Below are 27,470 nucleotides of genomic sequence, written 5' to 3' on the forward strand. Positions count from 1 at the left end.
AGAACTACAAGTACCAGCAAGCCTCCTCGCAAGCTGGTACTTGGAGAACCACAAGTACCAGCATACGGGGGGAAACGTACCCGCTGGTACCTGTAGTTCTTCTGCAAAAAAATACCCAAATAAAAACAAGACACACACACCTTGAAAGTAAAACTTTATTACATGCATGCCGACACATACATACTTACCTATGTTGACACGCCGACTCTGGCCACGTCTCCGTCTGTCGACGTCCGGGGTACCTGAAAATAAAATTATATACTCACCTAAATCCAGTGTCCGGTTCTTTTATTGTAATCCTCGTACTTGGCAAAAAAAAAAAAAAACGCATAGCCGATCCAGACGGACTGAAAGGGGTCCCATGTTTACACATGGGACCCCTTTCCCCGAATGCAGAGACCCCCCGTGACTGTTGTCACAGAAGGTCCCTTCAGCCAATCAGGGAGCGCCACGTCGTGGCACTCTCCTGATTAGCTGTATGCGCGTCGGAGCTGTCAGACGCGCATCGCACAGCCCCCTCCATTATCTTCAATGGTGGGAACTTTGCGGTCAGCGGTGAGGTCACCCGCGGTCAGCGGCTGACCACGGGTAACCCCACCGCTGACCGCAAAGTTCCCACCATTGAAACTAATGGAGGTGCTGTGCGATGCGCTGTCTGCCAGCTCAGACGCGCATAGGGAATCAGGAGAGTGCCACGACGTGGCGCTATCTGATTGCCTGAAGGGACCTTCTGTGACAGGAGTCACAGGGGGTCTCAGCATTCGGGGAAAGGGGTCCCATGTGTAAACATGGGACCCCTATCAGTCCGTGTGGATCGGGTAAATGCGTTTTTTTATTTTGCCAAGTACGAGGATTACAAATATCACTGGACACTGGATTTAGGTGAGTATAATTTTATTTTCAGGTACACCCCGTGGATTCTACTTGGACAAGTGGACCGAACGTCGTGTCAACATAGGTAAGTATGTGTGTGTGTCGACATGTATGTAATAAAGTTGTACTTTCAAGGTGTGCGTGTCCTGTTTTTATTTGGGTATTTTTTTTGCAGTAGAACTACAGGAACCAGCAGGCCCGTTTCCCCCCGCATGCTGGTACTTGTGGTTCTCCAAGTACCAGCTTGCAGGGGAGGCTTGCTGGGACTTGTAGTTCTGCTGCAAAAAACAATATTCTGACATTTCACAAAAGGCTATCAGCCTCCCATTTGCAGCCCATGGATGGGGGGACAGCCTCGGGCTTCACCCCTGGCCCTTGGGTGGCTGGAGGGAGGGACCCCTTGATTGAAGGGGTCCCCACTCCTCCAGGGTACCCCGGCCAGGGGTGACTAGTTGGGGTTTTAATGGCACGGCCGCAGGGACCGATATCAAAGTGTCCCCCGGCTGTGGCATTATCTCCCCAGCTAGTGGAGCCCGGTGCTGGTTCCAAAAATACGGGGGACCTCTACGCTTTTTATCCCCCGTATTTTTGGCACCAGGACCGGATGCAGAGCCCGGTGCTGGTTCTAAAAATACGGGGGATCCCCTGTCATTTCCCCCCCCCCCCCCCCCCGTATTTTTTGAACCAGGACCGGCTCAAAGAGCCCGAGGCTGGTTATGCTTAGGAGGGGGGACCCCCACGCATTTTTTTTTCTGATTTTTAACCCATTCCATAAAAAAAATATATATATTTTAAAAAATATATAAAAAAATACTTGTGCCTCCTAAATAGACAAACCTAGTACCTAATCCCTTCTAATATAAATAGATATGCTATTAGCAATAAAAAAAACACAAAAAAAAACACGTTTTTAAATTTTTTTTATTAGATTCCGCCAGCAAAGTGAGCCAGATTGAAAATGACGAATTTACTGTCTAAAAGCACTGTTGTCGAATTTACAATCTTCAACTGAATATACTTTGGTCGAAATGCCGCATTTGTACCATTGCAGAAATGTCGAATTTGTCAAATGTCGAATTTCAAAAAGTCGAATTTGGAAAGTCCGTTTTTTTGACGAAAAGTACTGAATTGCATTGTCGATTTTTTTTTGGGGGGGCGAAAATGTCCTGTTTTTCGACATTTTCGGGAATTCGACCGCAATTGCATATACCCCTATGTGATCATCAACAGTGCACAATTGCACACACAGTATCAGTATGTGGCTAGGTGCTAAATGTACATTTGGAAGCAGGTAGTTTTACGCTTATGTCACCCTCACTCCACTCGGCCTATGTGAGAAAGCTCCATAACGCCTCTTTGGCTGAGATGCGTTCAATTGCGTTACCTGTATTTCCGTGCACTCCATTAATACCGGAGTAGATCTGTAATTTGTGACTGTAAATGTATTTTATCTGAAAAAGCCTGCAATCATAAGGTTATAGGATTTTTCCAGAAAATCTGTTGTCCATTAAAAGCCTTTAACAAGAAAAGCTCCAAATCTACATTAGACCCAAAAAGGGCAATAAATTAAAGTACCAACTAGTGACGTGCTGTACGGTGTGTCCTTTGAGAAAACCCCTCTCCTGAACACACATGTATCGAGTCAAAAACACACATTATGCAGTGATTCATGGCACCAATAGCTCTAGGGAAATATGGCCAATGATCTTTAGCTTCACATTTACAGAGAGCAGTAAAATTCAAAGGAAGAGAAATATTTCCTTCCACTGTAAATTGATAGACAGACAGATGCCTTTTTTCATTTATTTATGTTCTCAGATTCTCAGTAGCATAAGCATCACATGTACCATTATTTATATCTATACTTAAATGGAAAAAATATGGAGACAATATATACGTATAGCAGAAGTCTTAGAGGTTTATACAGTATATCTAAAGAAAATCTGTGGTTGTCATGTAACATGTAAGAACTCAGCTGGAGGTGAAAGCGTAAAAACCTGCTGAGGGACTTTGATTTTAACTGATCAGCCGAATTGTAGATTAGAATTCAGTCCGTCAAGTCAGGCAAAAAATCGCAAAAGAACTCCAGACCCCCGCTGCCAGCAGTGGCGAGTAGCTAATCCCTGAGTAGGATAAACAGGGGAGACAAACAGACACACTACACAAGGACGTACTGAACTTTACAACATGAACTTATACAACTACTAATAAACAGAACCGTTAATCAAACAAACAACTCATGGCACTGGGCGAATAAATCGTCTGTAACTCGACGACTTCCATCGCCCCACTGCCTGGATTTCTGCCACGGAAAGCCCTGCCGATGCAGCCGACGCCGCTGCCCCGATTCGGAAGGAATGCGTACCGAAAGCAGCGGATGAAAGGCCCAAGCTCGCCAGACAGCGACCAAGCATCCAACAAAACTGATATTTCATCAAGGGTAAACCGTCATAATGCAGCAACCACGACCCCCGCCCACCGGGCCGAACCGCCACATATTCCGATGCCAACCTCACTGGGCAAATGCTCTCCTCCAGCGACGAAACCAAGGTAACCCATCGACCTCTACCTACTTGGTCCGTCTTAGAGCGACGCAATCTGCACAGCAAGGACCTCTCACCCACCACCACGTCATCCAGAAGCACGAGTCCGCCCGCTTAGATGGTGCTACCAGCTCCGAAACCCGATAGGCTCCGTGGTAAGCCATTGAGAACGCCAACCGGAACAAAAGCGATTCAAAAATAGACGACGCGATACTGCCAACCGCCTTGATGACAGCCGGTAGCAAGGCCGCATCGATGGGCCGCCGCCTATCAGGCGGCGTTGGCGCCACGCGTGCCCACCCCTTCATCGCCTTAACCAGAAGCCCGCTCTTTGTCACGTCAGGGACACCCTTGATTTTATTAAAGAACGAAATCCCTGCTAAGTACCGGGACACCACCGCTCTGGACCTACCCGTGACAAACAGCTGCCAAATAAAAGAAAGCATCATCCGATGCCCGCTCTTACCTTCTTGACTACGTCCTCGGACAAACTCTTCCCACTCGCTCCAAGCTTGACCGTAAGCCTTGAGCGTGTTCGGAGCCACTGACCGCATCGCTAGACCCTCCAGTCCGGTCACCTGCCAGACATAACCGGGACATTGAAACCCCCGCTCATCGGCCTCGGGTGCCAACAAACGAAATCTCTCCCACTGACCGCGGGATAACGCGTCGGCAATTCCGTTCTCAAGACCTGGCACATGCTGCGCGCGGAACCATACATTCTTATGCAAGCATGTCAGTAGCAATCGCCCAAGCACCCTCAGAACCACCAGCGACTTCACCCTCTGGTTATTGATCGCATGCACCACGCCCAGATTGTCACATCTAAACAAAATGCTGCAATGAGCCAGACGATCGCCCCAAACCTCCAGCGCTACCATAATGGGGAAAAGCTCCAGCAGCAAAAGGTTCTTAGTGAAACCTTTGCGATGCCATTCCTCAGGCGCCACGAGGCCACGCACCAAGATCCCTCTAGGTAGCAACCGAACCCAGAGGAACCCGCCGCGTCGGTAAACAGCTGTAACCGAGCGCTGTCAACCGTTGGGGCCTGCCAGATACGCACCCCGTTGAAATCCCCCAGGAACGAGGCCCATACGGCCAAATCCCTCTTAATCTCGGAGGACAAGCGGATGAAATGATGCGGCCTGGCACACCCCGCCGTCGCCCTCTCCAGCTTTCGGCAGAAAACCCTGCCCATCGGGATTACACGACAAGCAAAGTTCAAAAGGCCCATCAAGGACTGCGCCTGCCGCAGCGTGACTTTGCGCGACCTTACGAACTGGCAAATAACTTTGCGTAGCTTCGCAACCTTGGCCTGAGGAAGGCGACACGATCCCGCTACCGTGTCGATTTCGATCCCCAAGAACAACAAACAGGAAACCGGCCCATCCGTTTTATCCTCGGCCACCGGAACGCCAAAGTGAAAAAACAGTGCTCGGATGCTGAACAGCAAGTTGCTGCAGCGCGGCGAATTCTCCGGTCCCACACACAGGAAATCATCGAGGTAATGCGCAACTCCATGACCCCCTGACGAAGACTCCACGCACCAATGTAAAAATGTGCTAAACTGTTCAAAAAACGAGCAGGAAACGGAACATCCCATCGGCAAACATTTGTCAATGAAATACTCCGCTCCGAAAACCCATAAAACGGAATGAGTTTGGATGCAACGGAAGCAACCGAAACGGGGATTCCACATCGATCTTAGCCATCAGGGCCCCAGGGCCGTAACTACGGACCAACTCTAGCGCCTCATCAAATGACTGGTACACCACCGAGCAATGAGCCGGTGGTATCGCGTCGTTGACCGACGACCCCGACGGGTAAGAAAGATGCTGAATGAGCCGAAAGGCACCTGGAGTCTTCTTGGGGACAACCCCCACTGGGGAGATGACCAAGTCATCCACCGGGGGTGAGCTAAACGGGCCCTCCATCCTACCCAGCCGTACCTCCTTATCCACTTTCTCGCGCAGAACCGATGACAAGGCGCGAGCGGACTGAAGATTCCGGAGAGCCAAGACCGATACATCGCTCGCAACAGGCAAGCGAAAACCAAACTTAAAACCCTGAAACAAAAACTGAGCGTCCGTACTATTTGGATACCAATCCAACCATTTTGCCATGGCGTCCAAATTAATTGGCGTTGGTGCCCTGTGGAGCGATCCCGCTCGCGCCGGGTCTTGCGTAGCTTTGCTTACCCCGCGCACCTTGGCGATTGCCTTTAAAACAGGTAGAGGCTGGGTGGGAGCCGCCACATTGCAAGCACAAATGTCGAAACCGACACTGCTTGCCGAAGGAACAGGACGCATTGTTAAATGCGAAGCACTTCCCTTTCGCGGCAGCCTGCCCTCCCCCGCGGATGGCCAATCTACCTGTCTTGCCCGCTCCGCCGTCCGCGCTGCTCCCTTGGGCGGACGACCCTGCGCGTTGCCCGTCCGCCCCCAGATTCCGGGGCTCCCTTGCGGGTTGAGAAGTCCGGGTGACCTGGAGCCAGACTTCCACGTCTTTGCAACCAAAGTCAATAACCTGCAAGCAGTCCTGCTTCTCCCGGAATTTCTCGTTATACATCCGCCATTCGATGCCTGACGATGTGCGCTGCATATCGTGTATCAAGTGCAGGTATCGTATGACGTTCATATGTTCGTCAGGCCTATCTTCCAGGTAACACGCCGCAAAGACGCGAAAACCGGCCAGCCAGTTGTCGAAAGTACGGAAAGCTTCAGCTCCGATGCCCTTCTTAGCTGCCGCTGACTTCTTCGCGTCCTTAGTCAGGACGAACATATCAACGTAATCACCCCTGCAGATCTTCCTACGGCAGCTATCCCACAACCCCCTCAACACGGCCGTGTAATCGCAGTGTACTACTCCCGGCAAATCGCGGTGCTTCTTGGCCCTGCGAGCGTCCTCGCTAAGCCGCTTGCGTCTCTTCCGCCTCTCCTGCTGCCCCGCCGCCCTCTTGGCGTACTTCGTCGCGCGCTTTTTTGCCCTAGTCGCGCTACTGACGTCGGACGCCGGCGACGACAGGGATGAAGAAGAGGAGGAACTGAGAGAACTGGAGCGCGTGCTGGAGCCAGACGCCGACTGCTCAACCTCACCTGACGCTGTCGACTGCTCGGACTGGGAATCTTCCGGTGTGGAAACTTCGAAATCCTCCTCGTCGCTCCCAGCCACCTCAACTTCTCCGCGATCACCTGAAGAAGAAGACAGAGCACAGGACCCGGAAACCACTCCCGGCGCATGCCTAGCACTCCGGGCCGAAGATGTCCCCACCTCGCACCCACGCTCGGCCCGCATGGGACGGTGTCCCAGCTGCGCCGCGGCCGCCCCCCAGATCACGGCATGCGCGAGCAATTCGCTGAGCCGCCGACCCCGGCCGCGCACCGGACGCCCTTGCTTCCGCGCGCGCGCCGGAACGCCTTGCTGTCCCCGGGGATGCGGCAGCGGCCAACGGGCCCAATGCCGCCACCACCGTCGACAGAGCAGACGCTAACTCTCCGGAGGGGTCCTGACCTCCCCAAAAGTCACTGCCGGCACCCACGGGAGCCCCCGCAGATGCCGGCGCACGCCTCCCTGCCCGGCAGGCGCCAACAGGGGACCCGACGGCCAATGCTCCGCCTGGCCCGCTGGGGAACTGCTGGCCCCCCTGACCACAAGTGGCGTGGTCCCCCACCAGTCACCTACCCTAACCTGAGCCTGCTGGCCCTCACTAGCGCTGCTCCGGCTACTACCGCCCCCCACCCCCGTGTGCGCCCTCCCCCCGCAGGCCGGAGCTCTCTCCGTCTGCAGGGAAGGCGCCTCGGCGGGGCTCAATGCTGCAGTGTTCGCCCCTGGTACGTCCCCCCCGCCGCCGCTCTCCACCGGACTCCGGCTGCAAGTGAGGCAGCAGGGGAGATGAAGACACTGGCGGCGCTGCTGCGTGAACGACGCCACTGGCTGAGAGCGCGGGCGTACGCGCACCCTGTGCCACTCTCCCGCCACTGTCCTTCCACCGCTGGGCCCACCTGAAAAGGACCGTCGGACGAGACCCCGCGACAGGCCTCGTCCGACCCGCCGCCGCCATCCGCCCACTCCGCCCCCTCGCCCGGCACCACCTCGCGACCGCGACAAGGGGGATGTGAGGGGAGACGGACTGGAAGCCTCCATCGGCCGCCCGACCTGGCGCGCCCGCGGGCGCCCGCACCCGGCAACGGTGCCTCAACCCCTGTAGCCGGAGGTGAAGGCCGATGACCGGCCACCTCCGGGCGTCTCCCCTGTGCTCCCAGCCCTCCCCGCCGCCCACGGCCGGCCGGTAACACCGGACCGGAAACCAGCGGCAAGGAAGACCGAGTCCGCCGAGCCACCTCCGCACCGGCGCCCGCGTCGGCCCCGGAAGACGGGTAGCAGGCAGCTGGGCCAGCCGGCCCATCCTCGGGCCCAGCCTCACCGCCTGATGAGCGGTAGCGAGCTGGGGTCCCGGCGGCATGGCGGGGGCGAGAGGCGGCCATCATCCAAACAGAGTGTGGGAATGAAAAGGAGGGTGGCAAACAAATACACTAGTGCAATGCAAATGACTAAACTAACTAACTAGCTAAACGGTCTAGTGAATCTGCAATGCAGCACTCACCAGAAGGCAATTCAGCAGCAAGAGAGACCAAGCTGGCCTAGAAGTCCCTATATATACTGAACCCTCCCCTCTCTACCATGGGCTGTACTTTTCCTAACAGTTAGGTCCACCCCTCACAGGAGGTTTAACTCTCTCCATTCCTATGCAGTCATTTCGCTCTCCATCTAAAGAAAATCTGTGGTTGTCTTTGAAAACACTTGTTCTCCAATAAAATATAGGTTTACGAACCTTCACCAAAGTAAGTGGTTCTTTAATTTGGGAGTGGGCATGTACTGTATCTCTACTAACCATCTGCAAAACACAGCAATAATGCACGGAGATACAGTACTGAAAACATACTCGCCTACTTAATCCTTCATGAAGTCTCAGAGGGAAGGAAGTGGAATTTGGAAATTGAGTCATTTCATGTTGTGAAATGCGATCGCTTTTCCAGGGGTGCAGAAGAACTCCCAACAACTTGGATGTCTTATGTTCATTCCAGAGTTGTGTATGCATGAAAAGGAGTGAGAAACAAAAAGACAGCGCACAGTGTCCTGACTGCAGGGGGGAAATTTACCAAGTGGGCACTTTACAATCTACTAAACTCAAAACCATGGCTGAAATGCAGAGAAATCACATCTTACAGCAACAATCGCCAGTGGGATTCTAACAACCCCTTCCCCCTACCACGGCCAACACCACCCTATACAATTACTTGCCTCTGTACAAGCTTCACTATATTTTCAGAAACAAAAAGGGTTTCCCACTTAAATTGCAAACCACCCCTGTGATTTTAAACCTAGGCTGGTAGTGGAATGCTCAACAAAACAAATAGCTTGGGGTCCCCTGGAATTTCTATTAAACAGTATTAGGCTTTTCCAGCCAGGGCTGGTGGCATTATAGCAGTGGGGACACAGAGCCTGGGACCTGTAGTGTGCCAGTAATGATCAATATTGATTATTTTACCAAAATTATTAATGCCACACCCACCACACCAGTGGAGTGGGGAACAGACCCAGTGTTCTCAATACAGGCTGGCTGACCAGCATTGGGCTGGCACCAGCTATAAGTCAAGGCCGTAACTATGGGCGAGCGGTGTGTCGCACACAGCGCAAATGCGCTGAGGGTGCAGCCGCTGCCATCTCTCTTTGCCGGCATCCGCTGAGATGAATATTACCAGCGGTGCTCACTGCTCCCGGCTACAGTAAGTTTCCTGCAAGGCAGCATCAGGTGACCGGGAATAGTGCTGTGTGTTTGTTCCTAGGGATAGTTAGGTTTGTCCCTTAGCTGGCTGCAGGTCCCGGAGTCCCCTCTGATTGGTGCACAGTGTAAGGTGATGTTTTTCCTTCTGGACTCATTGTCGGCTGATGCGCACGCCTGCTTGGGGCTCCGGGGGAAGAGGCAGGGAGGAGAGAGTGGCCATGTGTGCCTGCGGCTCTATGGTGCTATGTATGTATGTACAGAGTACTGTATATGTGTGTATGCATGTACATTGTATATGTGTGTGTACAGTTTATATGTATGTGTGCACAGTCAGGGTGTACATATGCATGCATGTATGTATGTATGTGTGTGTACAGTGCATATGTATAAGTGTATAGTGTATATGTGTATATAGTATGTGTGTACTGTATGTATGTACATACAGTGTATATGTATGTGTTCACAGTGCATATATATATTTCTCTATCGTCCTAAGTGGATGCTGGGGTTCCTGAAAGGACCATGGGGAATAGCGGCTCCGCAGGAGACAGGGCACAAAAAAGTAAAGCTTTACTAGGTCAGGTGGTGTGCACTGGCTCCTCCCCCCATGACCCTCCTCCAGACTCCAGTTAGATTTTGTGCCCGAACGAGAAGGGTGCAATCTAGGTGGCTCTCCTAAAGAGCTGCTTAGAGAAAGTTTAGTTTAGGTTTTTTTTTTCTTTACAGTGAGTCCTGCTGGCAACAGGATCACTGCAACGTGGGACTTAGGGGGAAAGTAGTAAACTCACCTGCATGCAGAGTGGATTTGCTGCTTGGCTACTGGACACCATTAGCTCCAGAGGGATCGAACACAGGCCCAGCCGTGGAGTCCGGTCCCGGAGCCGCGCCGCCGACCCCCTTGCAGATGCTGAAGCGTGAAGAGGTCCGGAAACCGGCGGCTGAAGACTCCTCAGTCTTCATAAGGTAGCGCACAGCACTGCAGCTGTGCGCCATTTTCCTCTCAGCACACTTCACTGGGCAGTCACTGAGGGTGCAGAGCGCTGGGGGGGGGCGCTCTGAGAGGCAAATATAAACCTTATACAAGGCTAAAAATACCTCACATATAGCCCATAGGGGCTATATGGAGATATTTAACCCCTGCCTGACTGGAAAAATAGCGGGAGAAGAACCCGCCGAAAAAGGGGCGGGGCCTATCTCCTCAGCACACGGCGCCATTTTCTGTCACAGCTCCGCTGGTCAGAACGGCTCCCAGGTCTCTCCCCTGCACTGCACTACAGAAACAGGGTAAAACAGAGAGGGGGGGCACATTAATGGCTATATATATATATATATTAAAGCAGCTATAAGGGAGCACTTAATATAAGGATATCCCTTGTATATATAGCGCTTTGTGGTGTGTGCTGGCAGACTCTCCCTCTGTCTCCCCAAAAGGGCTAGTGGGTCCTGTCTTCATTAGAGCATTCCCTGTGCGTTTGCGGTGTGTGTCGGTACGTGGTGTCGACATGTATGAGGACGATATTGGTGTGGAGGCGGAGCAATTGCCAAATATGCAGATGTCACCCCCCAGGGGGTCGACACCAGAATGGATGCCTTTATTTGTGGAATTACGTGATGGTTTATCTTCCCTTAAACAGTCAGTTGAGGACATGAGGCGGCCGGACAATCAATTAATGCCTGTCCAGGCGCCTCAAACACCGTCAGGGGCTGTAAAACGCCCTTTGCCTCAGTCGGTCGACACAGACCCAGACACGGGCACTGATTCCAGTGACGACGGTAGAAATTCAAACGTATTTTCCAGTAGGGCCACACGTTATATGATTTTGGCAATGAAGGAGACGTTACATTTAGCTGATACTACAGATACCGTAAAACAGGGTATTATGTATGGTGTGAAAAAACTACAAACAGTTTTTCCTGAATCAGAAGAATTAAATGACGTGTGTGATGAAGCGTGGGTTGCTCCTGATAAAAAGTTGATAATTTCAAAAAAGTTATTGGCATTATACCCTTTCCCGCCAGAGGTTAGGGCGCGCTGGGAAACACCCCCTAAGGTGGACAAGGCGCTCACACGCTTATCCAAACAAGTGGCGTTACCCTCTCCTGAGACGGCCGCACTTAAGGATCCATCAGATAGAAAGATGGAAGTTATTCAAAAGAATATATACACACATGCAGGTGTTATACTACGACCAGCTATAGCAACTGCCTGGATGTGCAGTGCTGGAGTAGTTTGGTCAGAATCCCTGATTGAAAATATTGATACCCTAGATAGGGACAATGTTTTACTGTCGTTAGAACAAATAAAGGATGCATTTATCTATATGCGTGATGCACAGAGGGATATTTGCACACTGGCATCTCGGGTGAGTGCTATGTCCATTTCAGCCAGAAGAGCCTTATGGACACGACAGTGGACAGGCGATGCGGATTCAAAACGTCACATGGAGGTTTTGCCGTATAAAGGGGAGGAGTTATTTGGAGTTGGTCTATCAGACTTGGTGGCCACGGCTACTGCCGGGAAATCCACTTTTTTACCTCAAGTCACTCCCCAACAGAGAAAGGCACCGACCTTTCAACCGCAGCCTTTTCGCTCTTACAAAAATAAGAGAGCAAAGGGCTTGTCGTACCTGCCACGAGGCAGAGGAAGAGGGAAGAGACACCAACAGGCAGCTCCTTCCCAGGAACAGAAGCCCTCCCCGGCTCCTGCAAAAACCTCAGCATGACGCTGGGGCCTCTCAAGCGGACTCGGGGACAGTGGGGGGCCGTCTCAAAAATTACAGCGCGCAGTGGGCTCACTCGCAGGTAGACCCCTGGATCCTGCAGATAATATCTCAGGGGTACAGGTTGGAATTAGAGACGGATCCTCCTCATCGTTTCCTGAAGTCTGCCTTACCAACCGTCTCTTCCGAAAGGGAGAGGGTGTTGGAAGCCATTCACAAGCTGTACGCTCAGCAGGTGATAGTCAAAGTACCCCTATTACAACAAGGAAAGGGGTATTATTCCACTCTATTTGTGGTACCGAAGCCGGATGGCTCGGTAAGGCCTATTCTAAATCTGAAGTCCTTGAACCTCTACATAAAAAAGTTCAAGTTCAAGATGGAGTCACTCAGAGCAGTGATAGCGAACCTGGAAGAAGGGGACTTTATGGTATCCTTGGACATCAAGGATGCGTATCTACACGTTCCGATTTACCCCGCACACCAGGGGTACCTCAGGTTCATTGTTCAAAACTGTCACTATCAGTTTCAGACGCTGCCGTTCGGATTGTCCACGGCGCCTCGGGTCTTTACCAAGGTAATGGCCGAGATGATGATTCTTCTTCGAAGAAAAGGCGTATTAGTTATCCCATACTTGGACGATCTCCTAATAAGGGCAAGGTCCAGAGAACAGCTGGAGACAGCTTTAGCACTATCTCAAGAGGTGCTAAGACAACACGGGTGGATTCTGAATATTCCAAAATCCCATTTAATCCCGACAACTCGTCTGCTGTTCCTAGGAATGATTCTGGACACGGTTCAGAAAAAGGTTTTCCTTCCAGAGGAAAAAGCCAAGGAGTTATCCGATCTGGTCAGGAACCTCCTAAAACCAGGAAAAGTGTCAGTACATCAATGCACAAGAGTCCTGGGAAAAATGGTGGCTTCTTACGAAGCAATTCCATTCGGCAGATTCCATGCAAGAATATTCCAAAGGGATCTGTTGGACAAATGGTCAGGGTCGCATCTGCAGATGCACCTGCAAATAACCCTGTCACCAAAGACAAGGGTGTCACTTCTGTGGTGGTTGCAGAAGGCTCACCTATTAGAAGGCCGCAGATTCGGCATTCAGGATTGGATCCTGGTGACCACGGACGCCAGCCTGAGAGGCTGGGGAGCAGTCACACAAGGAAGAAACTTCCAGGGAGTATGGACGAGTCTGGAAAAGTCTCTTCACATAAACATTCTGGAACTAAGAGCAATCTACAATGCTCTAAGCCAGGCGGAACTTCTCCTGCAAGGAAAGCCGGTGTTGATTCAGTCGGACAACATCACGGCGGTCGCCCATGTAAACAGGCAGGGCGGCACAAGAAGCAGGAGTGCAATGGCAGAAGCTGCCAAGATTCTTCGCTGGGCGGAGAATCACGTGATAGCACTGTCAGCAGTGTTCATCCCGGGCGTGGACAACTGGGAAGCAGACTTCCTCAGCAGACACGATCTTCATCCGGGAGAGTGGGGTCTACATCCAGAAGTCTTCAACATGTTAATAGACCGTTGGGAAAGACAAATTGTAGACATGATGGCGTCTCGCCTCAACAAGAAACTGGACAAATATTGCGCCAGGTCAAGAGATCCACAGGCAATAGCTGTGGACGCACTGGTAACTCCTTGGGTGTACCAGTCAGTGTATGTGTTTCCTCCTCTGCCGCTCATACCAAAGGTATTGAAGATCATACGGCAAAGAAGAGTAAGAACAATACTAGTGGTTCCGGATTGGCCGAGAAGGACTTGGTATCCGGAACTTCAAGAGATGCTCACGGACGAACCGTGGCCTCTACCTCTGAGAAGGGACCTGCTACAGCAGGGTCCCTGTCTTTTTCAAGACTTACCGCGGCTGCGTTTGACGGCATGGCGGTTGAACGCCAGATCCTAAAAGGGAAAGGCATTCCAGAAGAAGTCATTCCTACCTTGATTAAGGCACGGAAGGAAGTCACCGTGAAACATTATCACCGCATTTGGCGAAAATATGTAGCGTGGTGCGAGGATCGGAGGGTTCCGACGGAGGAATTCCAACTGGGTCGTTTCCTACATTTCCTGAAATCAGGATTATCTATGGGTCTCAAATTGGGATCCATTAAGGTTCAAATTTCGGCCCTGTCAATATTCTTCCAAAAAGAATTGGCCTCTGTCCCTGAGGTCCAGACTTTTGTCAAGGGAGTACTGCATATACAGCCTCCTGTGGTGCCTCCGGTGGCACCGTGGGATCTAAATGTAGTTTTAGATTTCCTCAAATTCCATTGGTTTGAACCATTGAAAAAGGTGGATTTGAAATATCTCACATTGAAAGTGACTATGTTACTAGCCCTGGCCTCTGCCAGGAGAGTATCTGAATTGGCGGCTTTATCTTATAAAAGTCCTTATCTAATCTTTCATTCGGATAGGGCAGAACTGCGGACTCGTCCGCATTTTCTCCCTAAAGTGGTATCAGCATTTCATCTGAACCAACCTATTGTGGTGCCTGCGGCCACTAGCGACTTGGAGGACTCCAAGTTGTTGGACGTTGTCAGAGCCTTAAAAATATACATTGCAAGGACGGCTGGAGTCAGAAAATCTGACTCGCTGTTTATATTGTATGCACCCAACAAGTTGGGCGCACCTGCTTCTAAGCAGTCGATTGCTCGTTGGATTTGTAACACAATTCAACTTGCACATTCTGTGGCAGGCCTGCCACAGCCTAAAACTGTAAAAGCCCACTCCACAAGGAAGGTGGGCTCATCTTGGGCGGCTGCCCGAGGGGTCTCGGCATTACAACTCTGCCGAGCAGCTACGTGGTCGGGGGAGAACACGTTTGTAAAATTTTACAAATTTGATACCCTGGCAAAGGAGGACCTGGAGTTCTCTCATTCGGTGCTGCAGAGTCATCCGCACTCTCCCGCCCGTTTGGGAGCTTTGGTATAATCCCCATGGTCCTTTCAGGAACCCCAGCATCCACTTAGGACGATAGAGAAAATAAGAATTTACTTACCGATAATTCTATTTCTCGGAGTCCGTAGTGGATGCTGGGCGCCCATCCCAAGTGCGGATTATCTGCAATACTTGTACATAGTTATTGTTAACTAATTCGGGTTATTGTTAAGGAGCCATCTTTAAGAGGCCCTTTCTGTTGTCATACTGTTAACTGGGTTTAGATCACAAGTTGTACGGTGTGATTGGTGTGGCTGGTATGAGTCTTACCCGGGATTCAAAATGCCTCCCTTATTGTGTATGCTCGTCCGGGCACAGTACCTAACTGGAGTCTGGAGGAGGGTCATGGGGGGAGGAGCCAGTGCACACCACCTGACCTAGTAAAGCTTTACTTTTTTGTGCCCTGTCTCCTGCGGAGCCGCTATTCCCCATGGTCCTTTCAGGAACCCCAGCATCCACTACGGACTCCGAGAAATAGAATTATCGGTAAGTAAATTCTTATTATCTATAGTGTATGTGTGTATGTACAGTGTATATCTGTGTGTGTATAGTGTATATGTATGTATGTATGTACAGTGTATATGCATGTGTGTACAGTGTGTATGTTGTATGTACAGCGTATATGTATGTGTGTACAGTGTGCATGCATGTATAGTGTATATGTATGTGTGTACAGTGTGCATGCATGTATAGTGTATATGTATGTGTGTACAGTGTGTGTGTGTATGTACAGTGTATATGTATGTGTACAGTGTGTGTATGTATGTATAGTGTATATGTGTATTTAGTGTATGTGTATGTACAGTGTATAGGTATGTATGTGTGTACAGTGTGTGTATGTACAGTGTATATGTATGCGTATGTACAGTGTATATGTATGTGTGTATAGGGTATATGTATATAAAGTGTATGTGTTTATGTATGTATAGTGTGTATGTGTGTACAGTGTATGTACAGTGTATATGTGTGTGTACAGTGTGTATATACAGTGTATATGTATATAATGTATATGTACAGTGTATATTCATGTATGTACAGTGTATATGTATGTACAATAGGTACAGTGTGTATATATGTGTGAATAGCTGGGCTATAGTTGCCTACCCTCCCACCTTCTGTGGCAGACTCTCAGTCTCCCGCTGCCCCAGATTTTAAATCAAATCCCCCAAATTAAATTACACCATCCTTCTACGACAGGGTGGTTCCTGGATGAGAGAACTGGACCATAAGCTTTGATGCTAGAAGCAAACCCCAAAAACTACAAGTCTGCCGATTTCCCCACCCACCTCCTGACTAGAAAGCATCTGACAAGAGCCATCAAGGAAGGACCCACCTGCACCCATCTACTGCTGCACCGGTAAGCACTGCTTATCACCTGCACTTCCCCAACTCTGTGGGTACCCGCCTGCTTTAACGACCCTCCAGACTTGAACTAATGTGTAAAAGGGAGCTCTGCCTGCCGTAATGTGTAAAAGGGGACTCTGCCTGCTGTAATGTGTTAAAGGGGGCTCTATCTGGCGTAATGTGTGATAGGGGCTCTACGTGGCACAATGTGTGTAAGTGGCGCTACTGTGCGCCGTAATGTGAATAATGGAGACTACTGTGCAGCGTAATACGAATTGGTATTATTTGTGGCCATGCCCCTTCCCCTTGAAGCCACACCCCTATAATTTTTGCACTGGTCCTATTTTAATTGCTACGGGGGGGGGGAGGGTGCCGATGCTGTTTCTCGCACACAGCGCTAAAATGTCTAGTTATGGCTATAGTAATTGCCCTCACTCCAATTTTTCCACTATCAGTCTAGACTTAAAAGTCTAATCACAATTTCTAAGGGGGGAATGGTTCCCACACATTTTTCCCCAAGTTTTCTTCTCTTAACATAATAATATAGAAAAAACCTACATGGATGTGCAGCTGACTTTATTGCGAGAGGGACAATAATGATGGTTTCTAAAACACCATGAATAGTAAACGCTGTTGAACCACTGAAATACTGAACCACTGGTGATGCCCATAGGTTAGTAAATTTTGCGTTTATACTCTTACAAACACTTTACATTATCTTGAAGTTCAACTCCACATCTTTAAGACTCAAGGGGGAAGGAATTCAATTGTTGACTAGATGGGGTCCAATGGAGCAATTCAATTGTTGCTCCATTTGGGCGAATATAGACGTATGGGGACGTTTCAGCTCGCCGCCTCCTGAGGTGGTGAGCTGACTTGTGTAATAAGTTGCCACTTTGGGTACCTAAACAGGAGATTGGATGCTCAAAACAGTACTTTAAACAGGTTTTGCTGCTTTGTGCGGCTAAACCTGGAACTAATGGGCATGCATTCGCACCCGAAGGGGGGTGGGGACACAATTTAATTGCTCCAATGGGTGCCCATGACGTTTGGGCGTCCACAAAACAATTGAATTCCCTCCAACAAGTCTTTAAGAAAGCCCTTATGAAGCTAGAAACACAGGGGCCTGGTTTGTAAACTGTGCCAAGGTCATAGCTCCTGCGAAAATTAAGTTGCATACACACTGGGTGCCCAGCGTGTATGCACAGCGATGATCGTGAACATCGCTGGCAGGGAAATAGCTCAGTGCATAAACACTGAGCTATTTTCTCTGTGCCAGCGATGGGGGGGGGGGGGGGTTGTGAGCTATTTTCCCTGTGCCATCGATGGGGGGGGGGGGGGGGGGTTGTGAAGCACTTTCCATAGTAGGAGCCTGCGGACGGCGGCGGCCAGCAGTGATATGGGAGCGCGCATCAGCGCTCACCTCTCATCGTCCCGAGTTTGCACTCAAAGTAGCTGAAAATGCCAAAAGTGAGCTACTCTGAGCTCAAAATTGCCCAGTGTGTATGGGCCTTTACCGTTTTTTCAAGATTTTGTCAAAATTATGTTATAAGTCTTATTTAAGCCCCTTCCACAACTCCAATGCCGGATCCCAACCGGGAATTGGAAACGGATCCTTCCCGGGTGGGATCCGGCATTGGAGCCTCAGCGCTGGCTTCCTGGAAAATATGCCTGACCGGTTGCCATAGCAGTGCGGGGCAGAGCCGGCGCTGGGAGATGAGCTCATCTCCGCGCCGCCTCTCCCTATGTGGTAAACGGGTCCTGGCCACTGACCTGGTATTCAACCCAGGAATAACCCTTCTTATAACTCGGGTTGAATTATCGGGTCAGGCGACCCGGGAATTCTCCAAGGCCCCTTTCACATCGCACAGTGACCCATGACGACCGGGTCAATACCGGGTTTTACTAATGCCATATTACCAGAGATATCACAGATTCCACCATCATTTGCTAAAGGTTCACTTAATACCTTTGTCACCATAGTTCTCTAATATTGGGCCATTTATAATAGCTTTTCAGAGTTTGCTATGGGGAAAGCATGGCCAAAGAGGCATATTCTGATCCAACCCCAATGTGTTGGACTCACTTCCATCATTTCAATGATGTTTATGTGTGCATGCATGGCGTTATTGCACTGTAATGTGCAGTTGTACAAGCAGGTTAGGATCTGGAAGCATAGCTATGCAAACGCCAGGGCAGCATCTTATCCTTATATGTCCTGGTTGGGGTTTCTTGATAAACAGCCATAAAGAATCAGCTAGCCACCGCGAATAGCAGCAGGACAAAATTAAGTTATATCATGAATATGCCCCTTAGTGTTATTCCCAGGTTTGAACATAGAAATTTAAGGCTTACGGAGCAGCTGCTGTGGTACATCCTGTTGCATGCATTGCTATTCTGGTTCAGTCTTCTCTGTCCTAATAAACCTTGTAGAAATAGTTAACAGCAACCTCCAGGAGTAGGTAAGACCTGTTATTATTCAGTTTTAGAGTATTTTGTGGCCCTCCCTGCTTTGTATCATTGAATCAGAACTTGTTCTTCTTGAAACTAGGCCTAGGATGCACAATTGTTAAGCAGATACGTGCGCAACCAAAGGAGCAGACTAATAGGCACAAACATGTAAGAGCATCACCCCAAACTCCAACATAGTGGTCTATTCAATTTAAGTCGGAATTGCCGTCAAGTCGGAAAGACGTCAGTTTCCGACTTTTTTTGGTCGAATCAGGATTCGACCTATACAATGGAGTTGACTTGTCCACGTGGTTTGTCGGATTAGCCGCAAACCCACTTGTTTTGTCGAATAAGCAGCCAATTCAGACAGGTTTTTGGCCCGTTTTTGATAATGCTGATCCGACTTCCAAAAAAGATCAGTCGTTTTAAGGTAGGCCAAAACTCATCCACAGCCCATCTAGAGAAGGATGGGCTATATATAAAATAATCCTTTTATAAAACCAGAATATTTCAGCCCTGTAGTGGTATTCCTTCAGTGGTGAATCCCTCTTGATGCACTTATTGATTCAAAACAAGAGAGAGAACTTCATAGTGTATACAATAAACTACAACTACAAGACAAAGAAATGTCAAGCTGAATCTCCTACTAGAAGGTATGGTCTACGTTTTAAGGTAGGCCAAAACACATCCACAGCCCATCTAGAGAAGGGTGGGCTATATATGCACACTCTTATTATATCCTACTTTGCTTTATTTATAAATATAGTCCAATGCTACTGAAATCCTACAGGTAACAAAAATACATTGTATAGTTATCAGCTTTATATTTCACCTTTCAGAAAACCTTTTGGTGTCAGATGCTTGGATAACAGGATTATTTTCTAAATGACTATAAAAACACAAATAGTGAGATATTGTTTTAAACCACAAAACTGCATAATAAAATAATACATTCACATTTGGGTAGTGTCTGAAATCCTCAACAAATATCATTGCAATGCATTTCCAAGTCCAGAGAAACGTACCAAAGTGGTGTTTGGAGAGGATTTATTACCCTTTGCAGTTATAACAATTGGGAATTTTAGGATTTAAAATAAAATAAAATACATTTTGGGGTCTATTCATGTAGCAGAGAAAAGCCCTGTTTTCGGAAAACAAGGCTTTTCTCAGAGCGGGGTTACAGTGGAAAAGTTCCTGATCCCCACTCCGCGGCTGAATCGCATCTTCATACTTTAGTATGGGGAGCGCGATTCATGAAGGAACGGAAACCTCAGGTTTCCGCTTCTCCACAGAGTTTAGATTCACAATCTAAGAATGGCACAACCTAAACATCGGTGCAGAGACGGCAGGGAAGCTCAACCTGTGCTGGCTCTGCACCATGACCTCCCAGCAGCCGCTGCAGGCTCCAGAATCAGGCACATGCACAGACTGGACCCGCCGGCTTCGAAGAGGGGAGAGCAAGAGAAGAACCCTGGATACCGGATCACAACGCCAAAAGGGTATGTATACATGAATTGCTACTTACTGTATCAAAATGTTGCAATGTATAGTGATAAGTAATAATTCACTTTTCACTTTCTATATGAATAGAAACCAATACCTACAAAAACAAGAGTGCAGCCTCTTACTATACAATATTGCTCTATTTGTGGTTTTCATTCATTTAGAAAAAATAATCCTTTTATAAATAAATATAAAATCAGGTATTATAGTTTTCGCAAAGGTAATATAGGTCGGGTTTCCATTATCTGGATACCCGTTAAACTAAACATTCCGAAAACCAGAATATTTCAGCCCTGTAGTGACATCATGACATCACTGGAGTCTGCAGCCAAGCACAGACAGGTGGAGGAGTGGCTTTGCAGCCAGTCCCTCACAAATGCTGACTTCAATGGACCTGCCAGACCACACCTACGAAGCGCTGGACCCCGCGCCGACCCCCCGGACCCCAGTGACCCATACAGATAACAGGTATTCTGTTATCCGGAAAAATTCCTTATGTGGAATGCCATACCTCCCAACTGTCCCAATTCCAGTGAAACAGTCCCGCTATTCGGACATTGTTCCGCTGTCCCATTTGCGAGCAGAAATGTCCGGTGGGCGGGGGTGGGGGGGGAATGGAAGGCAGTTGGGAGATCCTACTCAGTGAGGGGAAGTAAGCCGGAGTCTGCCCAGCCCCCAAAATGCTGAAAAAGGGTCTGCCACGAGGCCACGCCTACTTGGCTAAGGTAATAACCCTCACATGAGGCCACACCCCCTTTTCACCATGCGAGGGTCACAAATCACTGCTGAGAAAAAGTTAGGAGGTATACAGAATGCTCCTGGTCCAGAGCATTCTGGATGTGGGATACTCTACCTGTACACAAAATTAATTTTAGGTAAGTCCATATATCATTTTTTTATATATGGACTATACACACTTTGTTTATTATTATTATTATTATTATTATTATTATAATTATTCATTTTAGTTTAGTTTTTTTACATTGGAGCACTTCTTATCAACAGGATATTCATAATGAAGAAAAGCTCCCATATCAAATCATTTAAGGCTTCATCCTCACCTGCATCAGACAGGCACATTACATACAGTATCTTTGCTGATATTATATTGATTATGCAGGGTGGCCAGGAGTTTTTTGTTCTTGTGTTGAATTTGAGAACACATTGGTGGAGGCACTGTTCACGCATATAATAAAGTCACATATACACCCATAGGAGCCACCACTGTGAGTGCTCAAGCACCCCCAACCCCCCCTTCCCCTCCCCTTCATATTTGTCCTACCCACAGTTATGTCTTACACTAGTGCATTTGGTGGGTTTTTGGAGATTTCATGGGAACACTCTTATATCCATGTAGAGAAGGTCATTTTAGAATTCATCTGGTTTAAATACTTTCCAGGGTGGCACTGGACTGTTTGACATTTGGAAAATAGATGGCATGCCTTATTATTTGTAGTAACCTGAGCCAGGCTTACTAGAGATTTTTCTAAACTAAATCACAGACCGAACATGGAGAGATCATGTTTTAGGTTAATAATCTTACTGTGTGACCATTTCTCAAATACTTTTGTTATACATTTATGATTTCAACGACTAAGTTATTTAGTCTGAAAACTACTGCAAATCTGTTTACAATTACTACAATAGGTCTACCATTTGGGGCTATGTTACAGCAGATTTTGTTTAGCAAGACAGTTTTTTTATGGACAGAAAGTCTACAGCTAACATGTTTTGCATGGCTGTTCAATAATATCTAACAAATTATTCCAGATCAAGGAACTGGACGTCTCCGTTGTAAGACTTGTACGTCACACAAAGACTGATTCAAAGTTTGTTTTCAATTTTATAAACTGGCACTGCAAGCAAAGCAATAAAAAATTATACAAAATAAAAAAACTCATGACTTTTAATAAACATTCAGGGGTAAATGCAATAGGTTTTGGCAAGATTAAGCTTGCTGGAACCTGCAGTGAGTTTTCACAAGTCGGAAGGTAAACTCACTGTATGTAACAGGTTGCGAGCTGGTGGGCGACTCTGCAACTGTCTGGTGATGTATGGTGCGTAAGGATCCATGCACGCTCGCATTTCAGCATGTTTGCTGGAAACCACAGGAACATTCCAATGCGTTTCGTCCCCCATTGTATCTCGGGACTTCTTCAGGGGTGCATAGAGAAAGATGCGATAGAAGGACGAAATGCGTTGTGATGTTCCTGTGATACCTCCACAGATACGCACACTCTCTTTTTATCTCCTACAAGTCCATTTTGTGTATTTATATTACATTTGTATGTTTTTTAAACTACTCCATTGGTGGCGGTTATTTTTATCTTTGTTAAATATCAGCCTCCGGAGACAGGAGAAACAAAATCCATGATAAGTACCGATTTTTCATGGCTCGAAAACACATTGGTCCAGGAACTTATCTTGGATCCTGTGTTTTGGCATGGAAATGGGTAAATAAAAAAAAATAATAATAATCGGAAAAAAGAGGCAATTAATTGCATTGCCAAGAAAAAACATAGGGCAAAAAATTGTGCAAAAGTCCATTGTTTTTTTCAAGGAAAATTTTACCGTGGCTAATTGAATTCCCCCCACAGTATGTGTTAAAGAATTGTTTCATGGATTGTAAATGATGGGGAGTTTGAAATAGTAGAACACTTGAGAATCAAAATTGTTCATCAGCAATATAAGTCTGCATCAAGGACGTAGCTACCATAGGTGCAGACAGTGTAGCTGCTATGGGGCCCAGAGCTGAGAGGGGCCCACCTTCCCTGTCAAAGTTACATGAGTTAATACATTTTTTGCGATTGAGGGGTACGTAGGGTTCCATGCAAACTTTTTCCATGGAGCCTGTAATATATCTAGGTATGCCCCTGGACCTGCTTATTGTAGTGTGGTATAAAATGAACTGGATGGCATTTTAATGTTCTATAATATGAACCGGGGCACTGTAATGAGGCACAATATGAACGAGGAGCACTATATATTATAATGTGAATTGAGGGTACAGTGCGGCATAATGTGTACTGGCAGCTCTGAAATGTGATATAGGGTGAACTTAAGCACTACTGCGATTCATAAAAGAAACTAGGGCACTACTATGGGGCATAACATTAAATAAGGCTCTACTATGGTTCAGAAAATTAACTAGGGCATAAAATTTACTGCTGCTGCAGATAAGGGTCTCTCTAGAAGCATTGGGACGGGGGCCCCTTCAAAATGTTGCTATAGGGCACACAAAGTTCTGGGTAAGCTCCTGATCTGCATGGTGCTGTGTTGCCATGGGACATATTCATCAGTCTTAAAAATGTCACAATATCTACACTCCCCATGGGATGTAGAAATTGTGACATTCACAAATACTTTATTTTGGGCGTATGACAGTGAAATAGTTTGCCATCTTGTTTGCTGCAGCACGGGGAGGGGGGGCGATTAGTCCGCGGCTGCAGCTCAATCCTCAATCTCTGCATGCAAATTTTACAATATATACTACAGGTATTGCCAACATTCTCTTTACGCAATGTAAAGCAAAAATTTGTGATGCTGGTGATCGCAAAGTGTCATTCCAGAACGAACATCACAGCCATCGCACAGAAGTCCGTTACCTCTGTCAAGTCTAATACAGGTTGAGTATCCCTTATCCAAAATGCTTGGGACCAGAGGTATTTTGGATATGGGATTTTTCCGTATTTTGGAATAATTAGATACCTTAATGAGATATCATGGTGATGGGACCTAAATCTAAGCACAGAATGCATTTATGTTTCATATACACCTTATACACACAGCCTGAAGGTAATTTTAGCCAATATTTTTAATAACTTTGTGCATTAAACAAAGTGTGTGTACATTCCCACAATTCATTTATGTTTCATATACACCTTATACACACAGCCTGAAGGTCATTTAATACAATATTTTTAATAACTTTGTGTATTAAACAAAGTTTGTGTACATTGAGCCATCAAAAAACAAAGGTTTCACTATTTCACTCTCACTCAAAAAAGTCTGTATTTCGGAATATTCCGTATTTCGGAATATTTGGATATGGGATACTCAACCTGTATTAGAAACTTAGTTACTTGGGACCTAAATATGTATCATCGAGTTCAACACTTCATACTCAAATTGCACAATTGATTCAAAGATAGTAAATCCCTCACCGCTATGAGGTATAACCCAGTCCCCCAAAAAATGTCTACCTGCAAAAATTAAGCATCCTTATATCTGTAGCAGCAGTACAACCATTTACGTTTGCAAAAGCAGCCCCCATAGAAAAAATATGCATCAAGCTCAGGTGATGTTCACCATTGTAGCATATGAACTATACCAGGGCTGGCCAAACCGGTCCTCGAGATCTACCAACAGCTCATGTTTTCTAGGCCTCCTGGAGATCTGTAGAATTGTCAGTTAGGAATGAATGCAGCACATCTTAATTAGTAATGACTACACCTGTGCACCAGCTAGGTGGTCTGGAAAATGTGAACTGTTGGTAGATCTCGAGGACTGGTTTGGCCAGCTCTGAACTATACAGTATGTACTGTATTCTTCTGCTATTTTCCATCAGTCTTTTTAGATTTGTTGCTTTAGAGAACCCTTTATTTTCTAGGAGTTCCATTTGTCCTGCGATTTAAGTAAACGCTCATGTAACTTGTCATTCCATCAGCCAATATCCAGTTATAAAGAACTTTTTTCCTCAGGGTATACATGTGATTTCCATGTACCATGGAGCGATACAGTACAGCACTAAGGCCAGGCTTCATACATGAGATATTGTGTGGAATTTTGATACCTTAATTTTAAGAAACACTTTCTTCTCTGTATGAGTCTATATTATTTTATACAGTATATATATTTATAGGTAGAAAGGAGAAAAGTGTAAACACATGGGGACAGAAATCCAAATGTCACATTAAGCAATGGTTCATATTCGTTTGCAAACTATGGGGTCTATTCATGAAGCAGTAAAAAGAGTGGAGAAGTGAGCCTGTGGCGAAGTTGTTCATGGCAACCAATCAGCTGCTCTGTACAACTGTATAGTATGCAAATTATAAATGTTACTTTAATGCTAATTGGTTGCCATGGGCAACTTCTCCACTGGCTCGCTTCTCCACACTTTTCACTGCTTCATGAATAAACCCCTATAAATATTTCAGTCAAAACATTAATCTAAAATGATCATGCAAAGATCTCGCCAGCCATCGGTGTGTTAACATGGTGCATACAATATGATCTGCCACTGTTTTTCTCATAAATGACACTACATTACATAGTTATGTAATTGAAACAGAGTAGTGTACACTGACTGCTGTTCATCACAGGTAATCTTGTGTAACCTCAGCCCCTGACAACTTTCACCAGAACAAGTCATTAGTGGTTAACCACTCAAGTGTGCTAAACCATATGAGCTTACTTTGGAACGCCACTGCTAAACCCGCTGGGCAAATATCCCAAAGACTACAGTCTAGCATACTGCAACTTAAACTGATTTATGCATCATATAAAAATATTCCTTCCATAGCACAGAATATTTGTCTTTGCCTGTAACGGAGGCATGCTTCTGAATTACTTTTGACATAATGTTGAAAGTAAACACAGACACATCATGTATAATAAAACAAAGTGAAAGCAGAGCTGGTCTAAGACCACATGGGGTCCAAAGATATTTTCACTGTTAGGAGACCCTTTTCACCAATATTAGCAGTGGTCCACATACCTGCTAGAGTGCCACCGCCCCCCCCCCCCCCCCTTGCCCATTCATCACCCTAAGAACACACACAGTATTATACCACCTAAAGTGCCACAAACCCCAATCATACTGGACTCGGTGTTCCAACACATGAATAGAACATTCATTGTAGTACCCTAGATGAATGTACCAGTTACTGTGCTCCTACAACACAATACCAACCCCTATGACCCCTTCACAATTATTCTAACCACTGAACACGTAAATGCACAAGCCTCTATGCCCTTTTTATCACAGCATTTATGTATGTAATACTGGTTCTGATTCTAGACTTAGAGTTAGGCTTTCCTATGAATAACTGAATTGCAATGGATAAATACTTATATTGGACCCTGTTGTACAGCTCTGGCTTCCTGGGTCCTAGTCAGTGGCTAAGTTTTTACCCAGTTATGTTCTATTACTGTTGTTCCAATTATAATGTGCAATGGAATATGATGTGCTATATAAGAAACTGTTAATAAATAATAACAAAAATAATAGTAGGAAAATAAATGCAAAAATAATATACCACATACAACTCTGATTGTTTTTCACATAAAATAGATTGAAAGAAATTCTAAAAGAAGTTATGAATCAAATGATTAGCAATAACGTGTTAAACTGAACATCTCAACCTGACATAAAATGGCATTTTATAGTTATATCACAATGATTCTGATGTCCATCATGATTTTAGGTTCCCAAATGTGGTCCTCAAGGCACCCCAACAGTCCAGGATTTAGGTATATCCATGGCTCAGCACAGATGGTTAAAGCAAATTGACTAAGGTGCTAATTAAGTCACCTGTGGCCAAGCATGGATACATTTAAAACCAGGACCGTTGGGGTGCCTTGAGGACTGCGTTTGGGAACCTCTGCTTTAGCCTATATAGACTATATTTAAGGATTCTAAGGCAACATACCAAAAGTTAGTATTTTAAAGTGTTTAAAATATGCTCCTGATTTGCTTCAAACATTGTCTTCCTACTCATTTTATTCGGGCTACAGAGTTAATTATGCCAAATCAGAAGCTCTCCCTCTGCACCTTAGTGAGGAGACCAGATCTCTTTTAGCAGCTAATTTTAACTTCTCCTGGTGCTCTAAGAAAATTAAATACTTTGGTATTTTTATTACAAATTCTTATGGGTCCCTATACTCCGTAAACTTCCCGATTCTCTTTGGTTGTATCGAGTCTGATCTACAAGCTTGGGATAAGCATATATTGACCTGGTTCGGACGTATAGTTTCAGTCAAGATGAATGTTTTGCCCAGGCTTTTATATTTGATTCAAACGTTTCCGGTGCGTATCCCTGCAGGGACTCTATGCCGAATACAGAAAATTATACAGAAATTAATTTGGTCTAATAAACCCTATCGGATATTCAAAAATATTACCACGCAACACACTTGAGTCAGGCTCTCACCTGGTTTTCTCATTCCCATTACTTACCCTGGATACAGATTGAACGCTTATTGGCCAAAACCTCAACGTTGGTATCCCTCTTATCTCCTATCAAACCCTCACAGGGGATGCGCCCCTGTGCCCCTACTACAAAGTTCACCTACTCTCTGTGTTTTTTTTGCATC

The 27,470-nt window shown here is 46.8% G+C and overlaps 1 protein-coding gene across 27 annotated transcripts in view; it reads right to left on the reverse strand.

Annotated features, from left to right (window-relative positions):
- The window catches only part of ABI3BP (ABI family member 3 binding protein), an 860,645-nt gene that overhangs the window by 617,453 nt on the left and 215,722 nt on the right, over positions 1-27,470 (reverse strand). The gene's annotated exons all lie outside the window — the stretch shown is intronic.

Source organism: Pseudophryne corroboree, chromosome 2 (genome assembly GCF_028390025.1).
Source record: "Pseudophryne corroboree isolate aPseCor3 chromosome 2, aPseCor3.hap2, whole genome shotgun sequence".
Taxonomy (NCBI): Eukaryota; Metazoa; Chordata; class Amphibia; order Anura; family Myobatrachidae; genus Pseudophryne; species Pseudophryne corroboree.